At 42.1% G+C, this 23,980-nt stretch overlaps 1 protein-coding gene and 1 long non-coding RNA gene across 5 annotated transcripts in view; one reads left to right on the top strand and one right to left on the bottom strand.

Annotated features, from left to right (window-relative positions):
• LOC111245036 (uncharacterized) overlaps positions 1-23,980 on the top strand; it is a 70,311-nt gene that overhangs the window by 26,723 nt on the left and 19,608 nt on the right. The gene's annotated exons all lie outside the window — the stretch shown is intronic.
• Positions 1,926-6,148, bottom strand: LOC147757786 (uncharacterized). Of its 2 annotated transcripts, none has more exons than XR_015320769.1 (2): positions 5,799-6,148; positions 1,926-2,713 (listed from the first exon to the last, which is right to left on the bottom strand). It is a non-coding gene; the product is annotated as an uncharacterized LOC147757786 (long non-coding RNA). The 2 variants fall into 2 exon arrangements; XR_015320768.1 differs by having other exon boundaries at positions 1,926-3,791; positions 5,799-6,133.

Raw genomic sequence — 23,980 nt, 5'->3', positions numbered from 1 at the left:
CCTACGAGAGCGATTACGTTGAGAAGTTCCGGTCTTTCGTCACTGATAACGCGGGGTGAAAGCGAGACTGGGAGAATCCTTTATCAAGACGAAAATACCACAGCGCGCTGTAACAACAGTGAACTTTCTTAAACGTTCTACTTAAAGTTACTTTATATTCTTTCAAGTGATTAGTTGTAAAGCGTGCGAAATCACACTCACACACACACTGTATTAAACCCTTGTCGCTACTTGTTGCCATTTGTCCATCTAGTCTGCCAATGATATATGAAAAATATTTTTCAAAAATGTGTTTAACAAGCTTGATATGGATCTTTAGCCTTCGGCAAATTAACTAAATTGTTATACACATTAAATTGATGCGGATTAGATTGTTTTCTCTTTTGTTTCTTAACGTCGTTCGAATTGCCCACGTTACGTTTATGAAAGCGGCTACAATGTTCGTATAGAACGAACTTTTCTTCCGTTTCGTTTTGTTACTATTATTCGGTGTGACTCCATTTCCCTAACTAGCGATACCGCAATGGAAATAACCTGGCTAGTAACCATGGCAACGCCGCGTCTGATTGCCAAACACACCAGTAAATACATGTTCCAATAGAACCAAGTACACAGTACGTATACCAGGTGTTGAACAAGCGATTCTGATAGCTTCTTCGATAGAGCGAATTGTTCCATCAGAACTATCGCTATTATCGTCATGAGAATCACCATCATTTCTGCTTGAGACTGAAAAGAGCCGAAGATGCTCGCAGTCACTCACTCATTTTCGACTTTATGCCATATTTGTGCGCCAACGTACGCCAAAGCCAATTCTTCAGACTTCACAAAACTTCGCGTTTGTGGCCTCTGCAGCGCGCAGCCATGAGTCTGGGATAAGTGACAACTAAACACTCGGGCGTTCAAAGTCATAGTTGCTCATTCGTTTCGTTTTGGGGTAACGGTTTGACAAGCGGCGGCACATACAAATACCCCGGTGTTCTTTGCTGAGAGCTTAGTCATATACGTATATCTATACGTGTACTATTTGTTGAGCAGTAGTAGCGACGACACCACTTTTAGCTGCACGGTCACCCCTCAAACTTTGAGAAGTATGCTTGCCCTCATCGAGTGGCGTCAACAAATTTGATAGAGATATTTCAGTACGAACGTAGAAAAAAGCAGAAGAGTAAGCTAAATGAATAAAGAGCGTTTGTTTAGCCGAAACTACAGCGCCAAAAACAGTTCCTGCAATCGGTGCAGCGGCTACAGGAGCAGTGGCCTGCTGCTGATAGAGCAGTATTCGTATTTTTCTGGTCTGTTTTGATAGTTTAATAGATCGAAAAAATAAGTGCTGTTAACACTTGAACTCGGCACGATGGCCGTGACGGCGCTGAAAGGGGCGTTGGTATGTGATGGTTACGAGTAAGGACGGACAAAGTAAATGTCTGCGGCACAACAAAAACAAGTACCTTATTAAATGGGAGCTGGATTTGAGATTGGTAGCTTATTGATAAAAGTAGAAAGCAAACTGGCCAAAGACAACGGTATTGTCAGAGAAAAGCCCTTGCGGACGGTCAGAGCCGCTCTTCCAGTTTTGCAATAGAGAATTTTTACTGAACTTGAAATTGCAAATTCTATGGATGACTTAAAATGGCCACCTCCTGATGATACCTCTCCTACCACGTGCGGTTAGGAAATCATCGAGCTACTCCTATGCTCAGCAATGCGTGTGTCTCGACGAAGAGTAAAAAAAAGCAGTAAAAAAAAGTAAAAAAAATAAACTCTCACAATGATTAAACTGAAAATCCTACATATGGAGAATGTGAACATCTACACCTTTGTATGGAAACGACTAATATGCGTATGAGCCAGACGTACGTAGACAATTTGGAGAAAAATAATTTTTGATTTTGAGAATTCGCTTTGAAAAACATGGAATAATATTCGCATCATAACTTCCAAAGTTTATTTTTCTATTCCTAACGCCTTGTATAAATACTTCACAGAGTCGCCCGTCCATTGAACTATAACTGCGGACGACAAGGTTTCATTTTTTAAACGTCCTCGTACAGCCTGATGTCTGATGTCTGATGTCTGTTGTGTGCAGTAGAGAATCATTAGAGAGTGTATTTATCATGAAAAATTTAGGCATAGTACGCCGACTTGGAGAATAATCAAAAATACCAACGAGTAGAAATACGTACAACAAAATAAGTACTTCGAATAATTCAATGTTTTCGATGATGGATGACGCTAATAAATGGGCTTCTACTAGCTGCTCCTGGCTGAAACATTATCGGTACTATATAACAATTTCATTTTTCTTCAGGCCGCTTCTTTCTCACTGTTGGTCCTACGTTTCATCTCAGTAGAATTTAAAAAGGAAAATCTGTTTCGTTTTATCATTATCGTTCGATGTTCGATGTTGACGTCGGCGTCGCTGAACATTGTTCTCTTAGTTAGGCAGTTCTTTCTGCTGGCCTTTATCGTGTATTCCTTCTTTATTTTTTGTTTTCGCATTAATCTAAGAACGATTGGATACGTGTATGTATGTACGTACATACGTACGTATGAATGTGGTGGCAGCATTTATCGAAATCCGTGGCAGCTGATTATGGATAGAGCAAAAATTCTGGAAAACGATTTTGCAGCCACGGCTCAATGGAGACAGCGGCGTCGTCGGCTGGCGGGCAGGCAGACGGCAGTATCTCGTGTTAGCTCTTTGGTGCGTCTGGCAAATTAGAAAACGCACGGAGAAATAGCGAGGGGAGACTGGGTTAGAGGGACGGAAAAAAGATCAAAGGGAACGATTTTATCGAATCGATTTAACCCTGCTTTGAAGAAAGGTATGATATCGAAAAGAGAAAAGCCACGTATAAAGTCATTGAACTTTTCTTCAATGAATCAAAAAGCCTGAAATGAGACGCGACTACACTTGCAAAAAACATCCAGATACCATAGTTAACAATGAGTTCGTGTATATAGTATTAACTAGACTCTATGTTTAAATTGCTTGCATTGTTACGTTAATGGCGTTCAGACAGGTCACATCTCTTCGTAGGGGTTGCACCGGATTACCGTAAAAATGAACATGAATGAAGTGCTGCAAAAAACTTAAGTGATGCTTAATAATAAATTGAAATAGATAGTACAAAGATGATTAGTTGACAAATGGGAATCGATCGAAAACTGATTAAGTTTTAAAACTAACTTTCTAGTTCTTTCATTTTATTTGATCTCATTGTCAGTAGGCATACTAGGTTGCTAAGCAAGCTCACATACTAGTACACGCGCGACGATAATTTATCGTAGAATAGAAATGTAAAGGTAACGCTAGTGCTGCCCCGTCCTCTGCCGTTAGCTTACGCACCGTTGCTCTATTACTGCTCGTGCTATTAGAATTAGATGACGTAAGGTCATCTATTCTGATCCGCTACCGCATGCTCGCTTTCACTTAGATTCAACGCAAAAGCTATCCCATACAAATACTCTCTGCGGAACTCACACGCCCGAAATCTTTCGAGTTACAATTTATCGAGAGATAGTGGAGCCAGACATAAAATAAAAGGGACCGTATTCCCCGGAGAATATTCGAAAGAGTTTATCGGACTAGTTGAAGTTGTCGACCTTCATATGCCCGCTTCGCCGTCCCATCTCCTCCGGTCCTTTGTCAAGCCGTCCCCCCCTCTTCCTTCGCAGTGCTTCTTGGCATCTCCGGTTCGCGTATCCAGATCTTGTAGGGCTAGCCTTTGTTCGCCATGTTGCTTGCCGCGGAATCGTTGATGAGGTGTCGATGACTTCATCCAAGCCTGTTGCAGCAGAGACATGAGACAGGGAGGGCATTATAGGGACGGCTGGAAAACGCGTGTACACGCACCCGTGAAGGAAAAGTCCGTTGACAGTGTTGGATTAAGGTATTTTGTGCCTGAATATTACCTCACACTTTCAACGGAATGATAAACAATTACACAGATACACACAAAACAGCGATGATAGCCGACAAACGGTTCTAAAAGATCGTTCGTGTGCCGTTATCGTCATTCATGAAAAGCTGACGGAAAACCTCTAGAGACGGGAGCAGTGGTTCCATCTGCTTCTACTGACGCGCGGTTGAACCCAGATAGCTGAATACCTCCCATAACCCAACTAAAGGCCAACGTATACGGCGCGCTCGTTGCTTCGAACTTGGCCGCTGCTGCTCCCGGAACCGGTGGTTAGGATGGTCGTGAAGTCACAAGAACGAGAATGCTTTATTGTCTCTGACTATCTGAGCAATCAATAAGAAAGCTCATCGGGGAAGCGAAGCTATGCACAGATACGGTATGATCCCACCTAATAGCTTGCCGTCTCATACAATAGAATCAAAGCTCAGTAAAGGTTTTAGGTTGTCGGTAAAACAACTCTGCTGCACGAGTAGGTCTTTTTGTTTACATTTTATTTGAAATCAAAAGATCGCCTCGCCTAAGTCTTCACTGTGCCAACTAAATATTTATTTGTGGTGCTAAGCAATAACGCAGCGGGAATAATTGTATTCTGAAATTTGCTGTTTCAAAGTGAATGCGGACAATTCAAGCAAACATAGCGTAACAGCGCTTTAGAATCATCGTTCTACAACTCGTTTCCAGTATAGCAAGCACACTTTAACGATCGGAACACCTTCGACACATCTTTTGTTCAGGATCCCTTTCTATACGAGCTACGTTTGAGGCATTAGAGCTCGGCTTTTACGAACGAGGGTTCGTGTGTGATTCAATTCGATCACTGCCCGATCTGTAAACATGGTCATCGTCTTGGTAAGACCTCTGGTAATCACCTCTATCGAAAGTTTGAATGGTAACTTCCAAAAGAAAGCTAACCAATTACGTAGCAGCAATAATGATAATTAGTAGACGGCAATGTAGTATGTCAACATACTCAGGTGTTGGTCGTCGACGGTTTTCTGTGCCGCCAAATTGAACGCTAAGAAAATCTTTAATTTTGACCATAAGGCAAAACATGTACAGTTTACATTGTACATACAGGCGGACTGTTAAAATGATCACATCTGCGCACGATATACGGTAGTGCTACTACTCAAATAACCACTGATCTCCTTACATTATCTGTCTGCTGTTAGTTGTCTCCTTTCGTCTACCATTATTGTTGACTCCTGATGCTGGTGCGTGTTCACGCACTGCACTTAATATCCGAAAGATTATTGAACGAGGTCGACCGGTTAGTCTATATATTATTTGTATAGTTCCATATATCATCTACGTATAGCCGTAACGTGCAGGGCATTGTGACGCAGAACGAAAGTTTATAGCGTCGTACACAGCCAAACGTAAATATGATAAAAGGACTTCAACTTTTCGGTCTCTACCGTATTCTATCAGTGTACAGATCCAAGGGCACTTGCGGAACAAGATAGAAAGGGCGAGAGAAGGGGCTGACTGGTTATTTTGGCCGAAACACGCAGGAAGCCGGGCTTGATGGCACAGTGAACGTACCCGCAGTGAGAGGAAGATAGCGATGACAAGCACGTCAGCAACGGTGCAACTCTTTTGAAGACTTTTAAAATATTCTAATGACACCAAGATACTGCGCATTAAGATCATTTTCTCCTAATGCCAGAATAATGTGTTCAATTGAAATACTGAACATGTGTCGGCCTAATATAGCATAAGGACAGAAATGCCTGCCGCCGTGCCTACGCACACATGTCGCAAGGCTGAAAATACAGCTGGCAACGAAATAAGGCGACTTACATACTTATCTTTATATTCAATTTGTCCTCCGACTAACGAACGGATACGATAATTCCAAAGGCAACCAACCTGTGTGCGAAGCAGACTCCATCTCGGACGTGAACTGGCGTAGATAAACATAACTTAGGTAGGTTGCGGATATTCGTATGTTTTACGTTACAGGTAAAAAGAGAACCTAGTGGGTTTACTAAGCGAAATCACCGATACACGAGTCATTATTATAACGTTTCGCCACCATCTGTGCAGTGTTTATACGAATGTCAAGAGCAAAAGTGTGATAGTCGTCCTGCAGGTATCGATTACTTCTGGACGCGGTCAAATTCGAAATAAATGCGAGCACGAAATGTTTACATTTGCTACGCTAACGTATTTAATGGCAACGAAGTTCAGCCTCGTCGAAAAGCGTCGCCATAAACGACGTAATTTGTTACGCTACGCTATAAATCCCAAAGTTGCTCTTTCTAGCGCACGACTATATTTTTCCGCTTAACGAAGCTCATATACAGTGATCACGAAAACGATAAGATCAACGTTCGAGATTGTTCAACAAACACATATAAACTCTCACTCCTTTCAAGGGTGAGTCAGGAGTCTGTATTTGAGAGTGCGCACGAGAAAAGAATTGCATGAATAATTATGTAACAATAAATCAAGTAAGATTAAAATGTATAGAAAAGACCCATCAACTAACTATCTTTCAGCCATTTCTAATGTCCATATGAATCATAGCGGGTACAGACCTGTAAATTTACTAATGCTTGCTAAATCTTGCGCACGACTCATAATATCACCGGTTTAATGGTTTATTTTGATCAGCTCGGTGTGGCTAATGGTCCCGACGCGCGATTCAGTTCAATCGACGTCAGCAATTCGTGCCTAATACTGCTATCAGAGGAAATCCAATTCAGGAGTAAACGAGCGCGTCTATGAGCCTCGCAGGAGCGGTGAGCATCGTAGTTCGGCGAAACTTGTCCACCCGAAAACGAATTCTAACTTGTATACAAACAATTTGCTCATCTTGACTTGTAACTTGTGACAAACATGTGCCAAATTTGTAGTCCCTGTTTGAGACAATATGTGGGTACCATGGCTTTACATAAGAGTAAACGCGATCAAAATGCTGTGTTATGCCGCAAAATGTAGATGGCCTAAAGTAGCAAGGCCAAGATGTAGCCTTACGATTTCCATCGAACGTGACCAATTATGATACTGCGGCGGACGACGAATGGATAAGCGGCCGTTTGAATTTTAACACAAAGCCTTCCATAGCTTTCCAATGGACTGTCGCAATCTATGACATAAACTAAATGGCGTAACCGTTCACTTTAATGAGAGCTCTGCGCACCATCACGAATACGATAAACATCTGCTAAAACTACAAATATGCCAACTTAACACCTTACGGATCATGTTTTTAGGAAGCAAATCGAGTACTTAAAATTTCACACAATGTATCGAGTGCAAGAACTGCGTCGCAGGTAGAAATGTAGTCGACCGACCTTTAAGTCTTCACTAGAGCGGCTCTTCCATAGGTCCTAGGCAAAAACCTGATACTGTGTTTCTTAGGCCTGGCCTCTCGTCGTCCCTTCAGGTCATGGTTCATATTGAAAACGCGTGAACTGGCCTCAGCCTGCCATATTTCATGGAGCGCCTTACTTTAAAAATGTTATTTAGAAATATTCGCCTGCAGTTCACTGTTGCCAATATGTCCGAACTACGTAACCCATCAAGATGGCTGCTACTATTGTTACCAGCAGCCTGCCTAATTCAACGTACAGCGCTAATTCCCGGTAAAATAGAAGCAGATATAATGCCGTTTGTGCCGTAGATTATACTCATCCTATTATTGTTATAATTGAACTGGACGCTAAATGGACTATTATGAATTATGTAGCTGAAGATGGATAAGTATTTTTTCGGTTACGTAGGCCGGCCGGTCTAGACTACCCCCACCCCCCGGCTCCCCCTTTCTACAAAATATAGATGGCAGAAAGTCAAAAATAAATATTGCTCAGACTTATATCGCTCAGACCGATTAGATCAGATCAGATGCTTTTCACAAACAACTCACAGCTTCTATTTAATTAACCAGCTACTTATAGGCGACCGCAGTATGGGGAGCCACGGTGCGTGGTCTACATGACGCCAAAGTCGTACGTACAGTCATTGAGCCCCGCTGAAACTGTCCATGAAAGGCATCGTTTGCAACATTCAGCGTTTCGGCAACGATTCGCTCATTCAGTCGATGATTCGTAAAATACATATCGTTTCTATGAGCCGTCTTAACGTTAGAACGGCATACGTGGCAGCTTTTACTATGGTTTTGTTATTGTCGTCGCGGTTTGAAAAGATGCTGGTCACGGAATATATTGTCATTTGTTATAATAAGTGTGCACGACCACCGCCTATCAGCCAGTACGGGAACCGTGAGACAAACGCTTTCTCTACATCGTGTATATAATAAATGGATATTTGTACACATACATCGATACATTGTACATTGTTCTCTTGACAAAATACGGTTGATTCAATCTTCTCAAGTGCTACTCACCGCGTAAGGCTTGCCTTGGTAATTCAATGCAGTTTCGTCGAGTGAGATGTATGCTATCATAGGATCTATAGAAGTTACGACATCAGTGGCCAACGCCACGCCAATAAATATTCGCTATTTTTTTTTTTTCTGTTTTATTCTCACCTACATCTCAGCAGAGTAACCTTCTTAACGTATCGTCGATATTGCCAAACCTGTATTTCAATATAATGTTTATACATTTTCTTCTTTGTTAATTCATTAAAAGGGCTTATAAACTTGGACGAGAACTATCCACCACCACTACCCCCATACACCCCCCTCACAGTGAAATAACTATCACTTGCCCGACGAGCTGATAATTATTTATGCAGCCATTTATTTACTCGAACATTGTACGTTTATGATACGCTATGCGTGCAAGCAAAGACTTTAAATAGGTATATGTTTAAAAGAATAATAATCACCTAATTAACGCCGACGTATAGTGGCCGGCCGCAAGGAACCACAGGGCCAGCAATGTCGTTCTGAAATCGCTGACAAGAACGGCGCCATGATTTGAGTGGCAAGCGGCTATTACCAAATAAATCAGGTTTTTCTAAGACGTTTCAGGGCCCCTTTCAGGGCAGAGCCGAAGTCACAATACCTCATTAGGTTCTGCTAAAGAGAAAGAAAACAAGAAAAAAAAAAGGTCATCATATGGAATTTACTAGTTGTTCAAAATGCGTATCTCCTCATCTAAACTTCGGACCTATTTTTCTATTTAACTAGTTAGAAAAATCTAGCAAAAGGCTATTAAGCCAGTGAAATAAAGTGCACCTGGAACGTCGCAGCATTTTTATGTCTTTATCAAATCTCTGAATAATGCTCGCATTTTTAACACGGTACCATTAGGTAGATCGTTGTAGCAGGACACATGCGCGCCACAAGGATTGCCCAAGAAGCCAACGTTAAAAAAGTGGTTTTGAAAACCGTTCTCCTTTATCGACGAATATGGGCCGAATGATAAAGCTGTACGTTTTTCCTCATAAGAGGAAAAAATATAAAATCTATAATCGCACCTTCTGTACCATCTGCGTAAGCGAAAATAATAACAAGCTGAAGCACGCTAACGAGGGAAAAGAGTCTGTCGCGGAGAAGACATTGCGCGACGCTGAAATATATTTGGTATCGATTTAGCGCGGTCGATGTGGGTATGTGTACGATGCGTCACTTCTACACCATGCAGCTGTAACAGTGCCCACAAGGACAGTTAGTCGGGACGAGTGGACACGTGCACAGGCTGAATTTGTGTACATTGAAAAAACCCGCTGAAAGGGGTAGAAATATTTCTCTCGAGCCGTGGATTTTATGCGGCCTGCGGCTCTACCGACGACGATTGGTATCGGTGACGACGACAGCCGCCATTAGTGAACGCGCTGCGCTTCTGTTGAGATACTGCTGATTATATTTTATTCCCGGCTATTGATTGTGTGATACGTATCTTTGTATGTCGCTGTGATGCGTTACGCTGGCAACGTGCTTCGCGCCAGCCATGTTCGTCTGGCGCCAGTATCGGCCGTGCGGCTACTACAGCGCCAATACGAGATGAACCGCCGCCATTCCCCCTTAGTGATGATAACATGCAGTAGGTAGATATGCCAAAGCATTCGTCGCACTCTGTCCGTTGCGTTTGGCTGTGTGCGGTCGGCTATAGGAAATATTGCCGTTGGCGTTGATACTGCATCAGTTACCGCGGTTCACCGCTCCGTGCTACAACCAATTATAATATGCTACCTCTTTCCTGGCGTATCCTGACTATGCGTTTCCATAGTAGTCAGCTAGTAATCAATAAGTGTTACATTTCGATGATTACCGCTATTCGTGAAACAGTTCATCGTCCCAACGCAGGCTGGAAAAAACAGGCCACCTTTCTACTTGATGTTGGATAGGAGGCCTCCGGACAGCTTCGGACTTCGTTCCCTCCTCCTTTTTCTACAGTATTTCGTTCGCTGTTGCCAGATCACGGCGGTAGCAGTAGCAGCAGCGGCAGCTGCTGGTACCCGATCAAGTGTCAGGGTCTCAAGAGGACAAATATCGACCATTTACTATCATCGCTACCGCTCACACCAGCCAGGCAGGCAACAGGCGGGCGCGTACACGCGCATACACGTACATATGCACACGCCGCGCCGTCGCCGGACAATGACAAACGGACTATGTCTCGCACTTCGAAAGCGTAAGAGAAGGCTGACGACCGAAGTGGTGGTATGCAAGCAAGGCTTATGCAGCCGCCATTAGCTATTTAGTCAACAACAATTACTTCTGGCTATTCCAACCCTTTTTATGCTCTTTGTCCATCATGTTGTTCAAGATAATGATGGTGATGACGATGAATGTAGCCGTTAGAAGAAGGGTGCCGGGGTCTGGGTCGAGCGTAGTACGGAAAAGCGTATGGTCGAGCGGTTCACTGAAGAAAAATATTAACGCTGCTCTATTGTGTGTTCATAGATGGTTCCTGGCTCGAGATCAGCGTTCACAAAAAAAGGGGGTAGCTGCTGAAAAGAGCTGGGACGATAACATAAAATAGATACTGCAAACAGATGAAACGAATGAATGATTGACGACATAGATTTCGCAGTGTCAGTTACTGCGCGCCCGTATCACATGTACAGCTAGTAGTATCAGTGTGCAGCTAGGAATTGGCAACAGTATTGCCTAAGGCAACTTGAAATCTATCTCGCCATAAACGTCCATAACTGTATAATACGACAAGCCTGTATAATACGCAGACATTATATGCCGGGCCTAAATATGGCTTTCATGATATAAATGCGTCGTCGTAGCTAGAAAGTTAGTTGTACTTACCTTTTTCGGGCAAGTGGTACATTGAAAGTCAGCCAAAAGCTCCCTTAGATCATTCCAAACAAAGTCTTTCATTGTAGATATGCCTGGAGTCTATCATAGATAGATAGATAAATAGATAGATAGATAGATAGATAGATAGATACATTGAACACACATAATTATGTGAAACGTCGTAGAGAAACAATCCGATGACGTTACAGATATACTTCCATTTAAAGCTAGTACGGCGACGATCGAGTGACCTAAATTGTAATTGTGCCTACCTACTGCATCGAGCGTCCCTCAGCCCTATATGCACAATGGACTTGAGCGTCTTTAAGCTATTATTATTGTAAATAACAAAATACGACAGTGAAGACAAGGCGATACCCGTGTTTTATTTCTATCTAGTACTTCTAGTTAATTCAGGTTGGATATTAGTATAACTGAGGCTTTACTTTAGACTACAACTTGCATGCAACATAAGCATCTGGGCCGGCTTAAAAACGGCCGGTTCTGTTGCTACGTCTGTATCAACAATAGACAATGAGCGAAAAATCAATCTTGTAAATTTTATTATCGAATTTATTAGAACCAACCAATATTTCTGTCTTGACGTCTGAAAATGATTGTATATAAGACTGATACGACACAGTGTACACGGATTATGCGATATCATGACCATTTTATCACGGCTATGATAAATGATCCTCAAATACTTTCATCTATTATATTAATTGTGTAAACGATATGTTTTCTATAGTTTTTCCGCAACGTTCTGACTAACGGGTAATAAAAGCTGTTTATATAGAAAGCGAAGTTAATAAAGGTAGTCTTGCTATAGAAAGAAGGGCGTATAAATTGTCATTACGTCTCCTGTGAGACGTTTTCCTTTCTGCTGGAACACTGAGCCAGCAGCAGAAGAATGACGTATTGTACCATCATCGCCAACGCGTGGACTATACTGACCCATATATACATACGTAAATGGCAGGAGCACTAGCTCTTTCCCATTTCGTAGGCTCCCTTTCACAGGTTTTTATCGGAAACGGTTTTGTACCGTCAATGAGAATCTACGATTATAGTTCGACTGTTTGAGACATGGATCTCCCTGAGCGGCAAACGCAGCGGACGCTGGTGGTGGGAGCTTTGAGAATGTAGCAATAAGTAAGTCGTACGAACGATCCGTCAAACAGTGGACTAGTCGTGAACTTAATTATCCGCAGGCCGCCAACACACTGCTCGTAGCAACGACGCAATTTTTAATTTCGAATATACGCGCCATGTGTATTAGTTAATCGCCTTTTGTAGGACAGCCGAACGCGTTCCTTGCAAGCAGAATACCGCTGTACACTGGGCTGACAGTGCAAAATGTATATTTGAAATTTACGGTAGAGATGTACGAGCCTATTTGTTCTCGTGCCAAAAACAAGCGGCCTTTGCGCCACTTTACAAATAAGACATGCCCGCGCTGTTATAACTTATGTTTGAACGAGTCCGTTTGACTCGTAGTTAAGTGTAGAGTAAATGGCAGCATTTGCCATTGATTATTATAAACAAGAGCCATTATGTTACTGCCCTCGTGGCTGGGTACAAGAAGTGCTTATTCGTTTTTTGCTATTTCTTGGAAAGCCTGTCACGATCGTAAGGGCAGCAATATTACTGTCTCGTGGCAACTTCAGCCATAGCTTTCCTAAAAGATAGTGGCTGGGGGCTCGGGAGTGATGGGATGACCTAGTCGGCTGCGTGCGCATCGATGATTCCAATACAAGTATATAAGATACGATAGCCGACGGACCGGTATGTTCACCCAGCCTATGTTATTCGCGTTAGAAATTCGAGCGTAAGCGATCTCAGTGTTTCGAACTGTATGTTCCGTTAGGGGTTCAGTCATACGGCTGGGTTTCAACATAGACTGCAACGCGTCACCAGCATCAGGGGACAAATGTCGGAAATCTAAAAAATCCAATCATTGCTCTGAAGTCCCGTTAAAGATTAGGCAATACGATCTAAAACGATATGCAGTCATATTAGATCAGAATGACTTCTTCAGCGTTTTCAAAACGGCGTTGATATTACCCTGTGACCCTTGTGGATGTCTGCTCGGTTCGTACTGAAACCCTTGGAAACAGTTACCGCTCAACGAGCGTTTCTGAGATACGTATGTGTCTATTTCTTTGATTGCTAAATACGGAACAGATTGGCTGAGGACAGTGAACAGGGTTGACGCCTAGTAAAAGTTCCATGTGAAGACATTTTTGCAAATGTTCTCAAATGGCTTTCTAGGGCAAGTAAGTGCACCTGTCTATTTTTATCTATCGTTGTTATCAAACCAAGTTAAAAATAATCAAATTTCACCGTATTGTCTGTTATCTATAGGATGCTTTATTAATAAGCACCAATAGTTCGAAGACTGGGGCGTCTTTAATTTAACGTCTAATCTTCAACGTCCTTCGCTCGATCGCTAACCATGGACGCGTAATGAAGGTCAAATAAGGCTGCTAATAGAATTAATGCAAATTCAACCATCAACCAACATCGATCAAATATTGAACCAGAACGAGAAACAAAATAACCCAAGAAAGAGAATAAGCAAACAAGAAAGTATAAGTGGTAAACAGAACTAAGAACGAGACCTTTGAGCATAAGGAGGCCTAATACATTTACGTGTGTAAAGCGAGTGTAACTACTTTCTAGCAAAGAAATAACGATAAATGTACTGTACCGTTATGTGGCGCTAGGTGAAAAATTAGTCTGGCAATTAAGGCTAAATTATAAATATCGATTTTTAGAAAAATCGAATTCTCAGCTACGGAAAAAATCAAGCCTATTAAAATAATCTCTAAATGTTAGCTTAGTTTATCTAAAACAGTGGCGGCTTTAATAAGCTATTGAATAGGTGCAGTTGAATTTACGAGTAGCGAGCATCTTTTTTATTTGGCTACCATTTCCCCGACGTTCGCTTCATATCGAAGGTAAACTTCAGGAATTCCTTGGAACGCCATTTGTCACAAGTACCAGTCATAGCGAAATCCACATTTGCCCTTCGCTCTTGCCAGCGTGCTTTTCAAATACCCGAAACAGACCAATTTCTAGAAACTCTCCCACGATTTATCGCTTATTTGACCATACGATAGAGACGGGGTCATTTGGTGAAACCTCAGGAACGTATAGAGTCGACTCGAATGTGCCATTCCGAGTAACTATTTATGCTTTACAGTTGGCACGCTGATAATGGCGGAATCGTTCCTGAATCAAGGGGCAAACGCCTATTGCCCCCGGCACCTTCATAGTGTCTTGTAAGGAAGCTATAATGATCTGTCAAAGACGCAACTAGACGAGTCCGAAACTCGGATAAATAACAGAAACGTAAACATGGACCAACAGTGAATTTTATTCTATGACGTGGTTTCTCGCTGTACGAATGCTGACTAAAACCTTCCCAGGGAGGCAAATCCCTTTTGCACGGGTTGCGTTTTAAAGTATTAATGATGCGAGCTAAAAATAGAGGCCAAGCTAGGGCCTGTACTGTGATCCCCCTTTTCAAGCTGGAGTATTGGGGTGGAAAGTCAGTGGCTGTCACAGGCCTTGGCCGTCACGTCTATACACACGAGACGTGCAACGTGAGTTGAATGCGAGAGTCGTAAATGTGCTCAAGGCTTACATAATTGCACAACGCAGGGAAGTTATGCTGGGAGGCAATTAAAACGTCCGCATCACGCTCCTTTTGAATAATGATGATGATCATTATCAGGGAAGGTTCCTACAATTATGTAAGAGCGACATGGGACTAACCGTAACAAATACAACCGAAAAATGCAAAACAGAAAAGACGAGACAAACCGCGACGTTTGATTAAATACCACATAAGTTTAACGCTTCAATATTGTAGAGAAAATGCTCACGAGCGATACCAGAGGCGTATACAAGCAGTCTGGTTATATACGAGTCCCTTCTATACGTCAGAGGCCTCAGGAGACAAATGAGAAGACGGCAAGATGAATACGGCTAGTGGATGTGAAGAAGCTAGTGAGCGAAGTAGCCAATAACATAGCGGGCGTTAACAAGAATTTCGGGAACTTTGTAACTTCCATGGAAACCGTCTTATGAGCGGAGACGAAGCTCGAAGACTATGACGGCGGATTCAAACCGGCCCTTCCAATCCAGAAAGGTATAGCAACACGTCAGGCCACGCAAAAAATTTAAGAAACAATATTTGCCTTAGTTTCTTCACTAGGGTGGGGGGGAACTCCTTTTTGTTTTATTCTTTAGAAATCACTATCAACTCTTGTGGGTGGACTTTCTCGTTTCTCGCGCACGCTCGTTCTCGTTTGATTTTCGATTTCATTTTTGCTCTGGAGGGTTGCTTCCGTACGATGGAGCCGCTGATCCGATTGCTGTTCGTTCTCGATCACGGCGTCTATCTACTCGGTTATCGATCCTGCTAAAGGCATCGACGAGAATTTATAAGCACTCTTCAAGGCTAAACATGACGGGATTGTGTGAATCACATTATCTACACATCAGCAGATTGAAATTTGCTTCTGTTTTTATTTTCTACAGGTTCTTCTGGAAGAACCCATGGCCGGTCTGTGCCTGTGCTAAAAAATCACGTTGTTTTACCATGGTGTCTGTTAAATCCTTTATGTAGGTCTAAACTAAGGCATCGAATCTACGCTCCTAAAAAATCGGTTGATTCATTCAGGCTGCTGTTTCCGCATTTGTGCGCGCTTCCCCTCCTTCCCAGCACGAGGTTTGTACTAAGGCGCAACTTCTATCATCTTTTGGCAGAGGACCATTCGTATAAGAACTGTGGTTGCGATTGTTTGCACAACCCGGTACGCGTGCACTACTTTTCGATCTTTGCTCTTGCAGGAGTTTTGTTATGATCGGTTTAGTTAGCTCCCAAGTAGGAGCTTCATGCAGGATTTTGGATTCCGCCATGGTCGCCAGGCATCTCCTTCTCCTTGCTACTGTTCTCCGAGTTCTCGGTATAATCCTTGCTAAACTGTTGCTGACCTTCGCCGCTGTAGTTGCCATTTTGTCGATATGAGCGTTGCGAGTCAGAAATCTATCCAGTGTGACTCTTAAGTATCAAGCGGGATCTTGTGTACTCATTTCTAGCATGCCATATTTTACAACAGGGACTCCCATTCGATCCCCTGGGGCACCCCCCTGTCATATTGAGCTTCGGGTTCTTGTATATATATATATATATATATATATATATATATACAAGAAGAGTTTAGGGTTCGGATAAAGTGCTCTGAAGTCCAAGGTAAGACGCTTACAGGACAAAAATTATAATTAGGTATCGCGCCGAATCAAAATCGCTACCTCTTGGACAAGAAAAGTTATGAAATGGAAAGTTAGCAAAAAACACTGTGCAACTATATGTCCAGGCACACTGGGCATGTACCAAATTTGAAACATCTAGACTCTACCGAAAGGCAACGCAAAACATTCGAGAAGTGGTTGGCATGAAACAAAATTCGCTTTTTTAGCAAATAAATGCATCTGCGGATGTTGCAAAATATTAACGAAAACCAATTAACTCAGGTGGTTCAAGCGCTTAAAAAAGGACAGAAGCCTATCGAGGCCGATTCACATTTTAGAACGCAATTTATTTCAGTAATCATAAATGAGAGCATGGAAGGAATGGAGTAACCCACGTTGGCCAACCAAATCGCCGTACGAGAAATCGAGGTCTCGGTTAGCTTGCTTTTGACCATTTTGATCATCTATTCGAGTATTAGAAGGCTTACAAAAAGGTTCGTCGAAATAGATGTATACCCGTTGCATTAACAGGTGATATGATGTCGATGTACCGTTACAATAAGAGCAGTCAGACGCAATCTGGTAAAAACGAAAAGCAACCAAAGAAGGTACGATTTTCTTCGACCATCAGGAGAACGTTTATTAGGAGCTCATGACCTCGCGAAAATCGCGTGCGTATGGCCGATGTAAAGGTCCATAACTACGGCACGACAAATCCTGGACGTTGGATTAGTACACCGCCGATCATGCACCGGCCGACTGCTATAAAGCAGTTATGTAAAAAAAAAAAACTCATTATGTCGTCCTAACGTTTGTATTCATCGGACCTTTTGACTATTGTTAAAACTAAAGAAAAATCTAAAGGGAAGGTGTTTTGACACGATAAAAAACGTAAAAGAAAAATTGCTCGCGGAACTGAAGACTATACCGACAAGCGAATTTAAAAAGTGTTTTCGGAATTAAATAAAATTAATTTGAACAAATAACTCATTCGTTTTGAACAAAGGGTCCCATACAAAAGTATTGGAAGCATCTTGCAGGATCTAATAACAAGATAGGCGTCACACCAAGAACAACGGTTACCTATAGCAGTGACAAAGAAGGCTCGTCAGTAGGATCGGCATATGCAGGGATGTCGCCCGGCCATTAAACCCTTTTGTATTTTGAATTCTCTATACAGACAAATAAACTGTGTCAAATTTAGAATAAGGTTCGGTGCGGTTGTGTATACACTGTATAGGAGAAAACTAGCTTAGACAAGCTAACACTTTTGGGCGACGGCTGACACTATCAGATAAGACAGCCCACACTGCCATTCGGCTGTCAGAAGTAATATTACGGATCTGAGATTCTGATGCCCAAATCGATAATTCGGGTGGCGTACGGCGAGACCGTCGGCAAGAAAGCTCTACTGGATAAACTATGTACAAGTAAGGATATCTACTTCTAAGGCATGTCAGACGCGAAGCCAGAATGATAATAGTTCTTCACCCAGATCCGAGGCTATATGAGGTTTTCTCACAACCAGTATTTATGGTCAAAACACCTTTGATTTTAGATGGGAGAACGAATTATATGACCAGAACAGAAATTAAGTATAGGAAAAAACGTCTTCTACTAAAAACCCACAAACTGGACAATAAAAACGGCAGAAAATTTTCAATTACCAATATTTATCTTGTGAATAAATAAATACATAAATAAATAAGCGAATATAGGTAAATAAATCGAATCAAGCGATCCAGACTGAATTTTATGTCGGTTTTATTAATAACAGTGCAAACGTGGCCCTCTGTTCGAAGCTGGCTTCGGCTTTCCATCCGAAGAAATCTTTTCGTATTCATAACTTGCATTGCCCGACCGTTACCGCACACACGCTCATCGTTAAAGCCATTCAATCTGTAAAAGCTCGACAATATCGGTAGAAAACAGTGCCTTGGCTACAACTGGCACATCTGCCACTATCACTCGAAAGGGTGAATCTTCATATTTTTAGTTTGTTTCGGTGATATACTTCGTGATATGGCGCCCAGTATGGTCAAATATTCGTTTTTGCTGAAAGAGTCCTTTTTTTTAATTTCTCTTTCTCTCTTTCACTCATCGTTCCTATCCCCCAGCCCACCTCCTTCTACTGCTTTTCACAGCATCACAAATTATACAGAGTCATCGCTATCGCTTGCTGTTGATGTGTGCACGGGTCCTTATCGTATTCTTTCTCTCTGGTATTTCTTTTTTTCGTCTTAACGATGTTACGTCGTATCCAAGTATATTCTAGTGTTACTGGACGAACCGTTCAACAGTAACACGGCTTTTGGCTAGGTAATCTAGTACAGAAAATATCAGTCAGCGTCGAAGCACGTAGATATGCACACGAAGACGCACACCTCCAATTAGGAGATCCTCGTTGCCAAGGGCCAATAAGAGGAGAAATGAACTTGCTCAGGCAGCAAGCATAACACGGCAACAGGGAGTTAAGACAGGTAGGCAGACAGGGGGAAGGGGAGAGGAAGAGGACGTCCAGCTGCGTCTGGGTTCGCGTCCGTACATCTCTCGTCCTCGTGTGCTGCTGTCCGTACCGCCGTTCGCTCCGCCGATGTGCTTTCGTCGAATACGCTACAAGTTTACCCATTGCAAAAGCGTCATTGGCGTCGTTTGGTACGCTTGCTCAGCGCTATTGCTGCTGCTGCTGCTGCTGCTGCTGCTGCTGCTGCTGCTGCTGGTGTTAGCGTTCTCGTCGTCAAGAAGATCGTAATTTATGACCCGCAGTGTTTTGATCATCATTGGACGAAGCGGATGATGCTTGCTATTTTCCACCCCTTTCAGTCACGGCGGGTTGTTCAAGCTATTCAGAAATCTATTCTTCGGCAGAAGCTTGACCGCGATTCGATTTTTCTAGTTCAATCGCATCAACTGTTGGACAGCGGTCGCGGCCGAGACATCGCAATTTGCCGATGCTTCTTATACCAATGTTATTAAACACAACACAGCACAGCGACGATCCCCGCTGCTGCTGTGGCTGGCACTGTTTCAGTTTCAAAGAACGATTTTCATGGTTCGTTTTTCCCCCCTGTTACGATCGCCTCAATGCAGGCGTACTTGTGCACAGACAGTGTTTTCTCTGTTTTTGTGTAATCACTGTGTTTATATATATATATATATATATATATATATATATAGAGCGAGAAAGAGAGAGAGAGAGAGAGAGATCTATATGTCTCTGTTTTGGCCCTGTGTGTTTTGTTCTGTTATTTGTTTTTGCTGACTCGAAAACTGACTCACAGTGTTAACGAAAGCCGATCAATGACGAGCTTGCTCGTCCTTTTGGGCGAGATAAACTTCAAACTCTTCGAGCCCCTTCTACTCGGGCAGTTGACATTTCTGCATCGTTTTGCTCTCCTCGAATCTTATTTTACACAAATGCACCATCCACGTTCTACCGCATTGTCGCGCAGTTCGTGTTGCCACATGTGTTGTAACGCTCGGCTCTTTTCAGTTCGACGAGATTCAGCAATTCAGGCGGGAGAAAAAAAGGAAGAAACCAGAAAGACTGAAGTCACTCTGAAGAAGCAAAGACAAAGAACGGAGGCATTCTCATGAATGCGTACGCCGTCGACGGACTATAGGGCTTGTATTTTGGCCGTTACTGTTTACATCGTTTTGGATTAGAATACATAAAGATTTATATGGCTGACTATCTCGTTGAAGATAAGAGCTTGTGTTGAAGGCAGTGCCGAGAAATCAAGCAACATAGTACGTGCTTGTGTGATATCCTTTTATGCAGTAGATATGTAGACTGGATTTGGGCAATTTATCAATTGATACTGACTGAAATGAACAATATATCTGTTCCTGTCAGCTATTTACCGTCAAACGATGTTTCTGTCTGGATGGGAAAAGCCTTAAAAATATTTAAATCTGTGTACACGACGATGCTCCTGGATACCTAATTATCTAGACAACAGCACCTGTTTACCGTCGCTCTTGCCACCGATTATAGTAACGTTGTTTTTCTATATTCATTGAACATGGTCAGTGTATGACTTATAACCTTCATCAGCAAAATCCAGTTTTTAAGAATGTCGACGGTGACGACTATGTTGCGCTCAAGACTTCTATTGTTATTATGTTTGTTAGGAGAACTCTAGTCACCTGTGACGAACAGTAAAGCAAAAATCAGGAACGGGTCCGCCTTCGAATGGACAACAGGTTAAATCAAAGGAAAAGGATTATGCTCTTCTTATAACGATATACATACAACATAAATATTGTTTCTACTATGACCATATATATATATAGATAATGAAGGAAATGAAGACAAAAGATGTCAGCATTTTTGTGAGATGCGGACAACTGTATAGCGAGGGTGGTATCCGTTAAATGAAGAGTCTTATTGTTTGAAAGGAAAACGATACTACCGTTGCTACAAGTATTGCAACACTCGCGTATTTTCAATGTCAGCTCCTGCGGTGCTAGATCCAGTCAGAGTCGCAACCGAGTTACTGGAGAATAATATCGAATCGAAGACAAACAGCAAGGCCCACTGCGTACCGTCAAAATTACCTGTGGCAAACGAAGTGTGCCGCTTCCATCAAATCGACATGTTTGGTCCTTCTGACCGTGTAGCAAAGAACCGAAAATACATTCAACAGCATTTTTTCGCAGAACAGATGCGAAAATTAAATTTTCAAATAGTTGCGCTAATTGAAATTAACGGCAATAATAAAAACAGGCCGTAGACACATTGAACCATGCGAGCATGACGTTTCTGTGTGCCTGTGAAACGTGTACTGATCCGAAGTTGTGATGAAGAAATGAGTGTAATAGTGCTAGGTGACAGAGAGGAAACAATATCGACACAAACGGCTCTGTTAAAAGGTGATCCGCGAAAAAGGTTCAATGCAGCCGTATGCATTTGGCTGATGCCCTAAAGATTAAGCTCTCGATTGCGGCTTAATACGAAGCTACAAGATATTCGAAGTACTTACACTTCAATTCATAACAGCCGTCGAAAATACGATGATTGAAGTAGTCATCAATCCTCTCCCAGAAATAAGAACGTAGACACGCATATCGATATAGTCGACTAACTGGGGTATTACAGTTTTTTCAGCGGTCTGTTCTAGTCTTTTTCTTTTTTTGTTTTTGTTTATGTGTGTACTATTAACGTTTCAATACAGACAAGTAGTTTAAAACTGCCCGCGCTACTCAAAGTGTACTATTTAAGAAAATTCATTTGTTAATCATTCTGGTATTCTTGCACCAAACATGGGCAAGGTGTGGCCGAATTAAAAAAAAATATTGTGTCTGTAGTGTTCCAATAAAAAAAGAAAAAGCTGAGATCTGACATTGTCTATAAAAATGGTTGCCTCTTTGCTTACGATGTATGTACATGGAGAGTATGAATGCTATTTTATATTGTACGGTTGATTTCCTGATTGACTATGGATGATTCCTATCAGTGCCCTGTGTAATATGCGGCCAACGGTTCAACCTGAAAAATGGCAGGGGAATGAATACTGCTGCTTCTTGCGCATTGTCAAGCGTCGGCGGGAAAGGGGCTGTAGGAGAAGAAGCATGAGGATGGCGTGGTGGTACACAGAGAACTTACCACGGCGTTTCTACGTTTCCACTTAAGTTAGAATGTTACCATTCGACAGTTTAGCGTCTACTTTTGGGGATGCTGTCTTTAGACAGCAACAATGCAGGCCACTATGCATCATTCACCTCGTTCGCTGGGTCTCTTTCTGATCGTGTATGTCACTCTTTCCTATATACTGTAACACATTACTGGGCGGGTAGAATCGAACTGGAACCCAGATTAGATAGGAACATCTTGTCCTTACTGGTTACTGGACTGTAATAATACAGAGATGGACGGGATGCTAGACAGGCACGTGCGTCTTGAAAGCCCAGCAAATACACTGAGATTACTCGTGACAAAGATATCGAAGTGTACTATTTCTTATTAAAATAACGAGCCATCGAACCTTATAATGTAGCATATGTTATTTCTGCCATGTAGGACAGCATTCTGAATCAGTTAAAGCGTATGTATGTACGTGTAATTCATATTTGTTGTTGGCTTGTTGTAGATTCACTGAATTTCGTATGATATAGTCTTCTAGACTAGATTCATTTCCATATTTATTAGAGCCTAGTTCGAGGGATTACAAAAAGACACGCTGGCATTCTCTTGTCGATATCTGACAACAACATCAGAAAAAAAGATCTCTTAAAACCTCTCAGTATAAATAGCATAAAAGAAATGCCGACAATTACATATTAGAATTATGCCACGTTTCTGAACACGGCCGATTTTCAAAATCTTTTACCTAGATGTTTTCTTTGGTATAGCGGAATTTCTACCGTTACGGTATAAATACATCTCAGCGACACTTCGCAACCCGATCGATGTTAGCACCGATCGACCCACAATCAATTGAATTCGTCTGAGGGTATGTACTTCGAAATATGCTTTAAAGAAATTTGAAGATGTGTTTATCTTCAAGCCTTTTTACTTGTAACTCGCTTTTTGTCGTTACCTTCTAGTAGCTTTAATAGCTTTATCCCGAAGTCCTCTTTGTATTTACTGTGCTTTGTGATAAAGCCGAATAAATTGAATGCTAACTTCAACCAGTTGGTGACGTTCTGGGTGTCTCTACGTTTATCTAGTTTCATATATGTGATCGAATTCCTATACTGTTGCAAGTCGAAGTTCTGCTTCTTTGTTAGAGGTTGCGTGTCGTTGACATAAAAAAAATTAGGCAAAAAAAAACAGCGGAAAATTCGATTTTGAACGAGTCTGGACACCCGCCGGGTATACACCATGTTTCCCATTTTTTTCTTTGCCAGATAAACTGCAAAAAGGAACTTGTCCGGATGTTTTTTGTTTGTTGGGGAATATTATTTCTCTGCAAACAGTCGAATAGCCCGAAACAGTGTATCAATGAAAATAGACCGGTATGAAATGAAAATAGGTAGACAGCAGTAGCATCGATAAAGTAGCGAACAAATAATAGAGTTGTCAGCCTATTGTCGTTCGTTCAGTCAGTCTGATGAAGTATCAACGGTGCGATGATTGGTCGATATTATTCGCACACTCCTTCAAATCATTTCCTAAAATTGCCTTCTCTACTTCATGTGTATATACATACATACGTTAGGTGAATTCGTGAAGGAGGTTACTCTGTGTAGCTGTTCCTTTTTAGGTACAGAGGCGTCCTGTCCGTACGCCTTCTTCATCACTTTTCTCAATTTTATTTCAACTGCCCAGGCTTTCTCCTGACCAACCCGATTAGACGCTAGCTAACTTCTGCATCTTGTTCCTGTTGATTCGTTTGTGCATTTCTTGAGTGGGCAGAGCATCATGCAGTGGATAATGCCTATCTATCGACTTTTGCTTCTCGCTATCAGTCGACGCCGCTGGCTCGATGGACACCAACGGCAGCAGCCGAATGATTGACGCGCAGGCTTTGGCCGACGCCAATCGCCAATGCCCACACAGAGAATGATAACTTGTACTTATTTACAATGCTATATCTGATTCTCTTGTCACCATGAACGAAATGACAGTGGAAAAGCCCGATGATTAGACCCTGTCAGAGGCAGCAATGCTATT

This window comes from Varroa destructor, unplaced genomic scaffold (assembly GCF_002443255.2).
Source record: "Varroa destructor unplaced genomic scaffold, Vdes_3.0 BEIS01000002.1, whole genome shotgun sequence".
Lineage (NCBI taxonomy): Eukaryota > Metazoa > Arthropoda > Arachnida > Mesostigmata > Varroidae > Varroa > Varroa destructor.
This window is presented reverse-complemented; position numbering and strand designations above follow the sequence as displayed.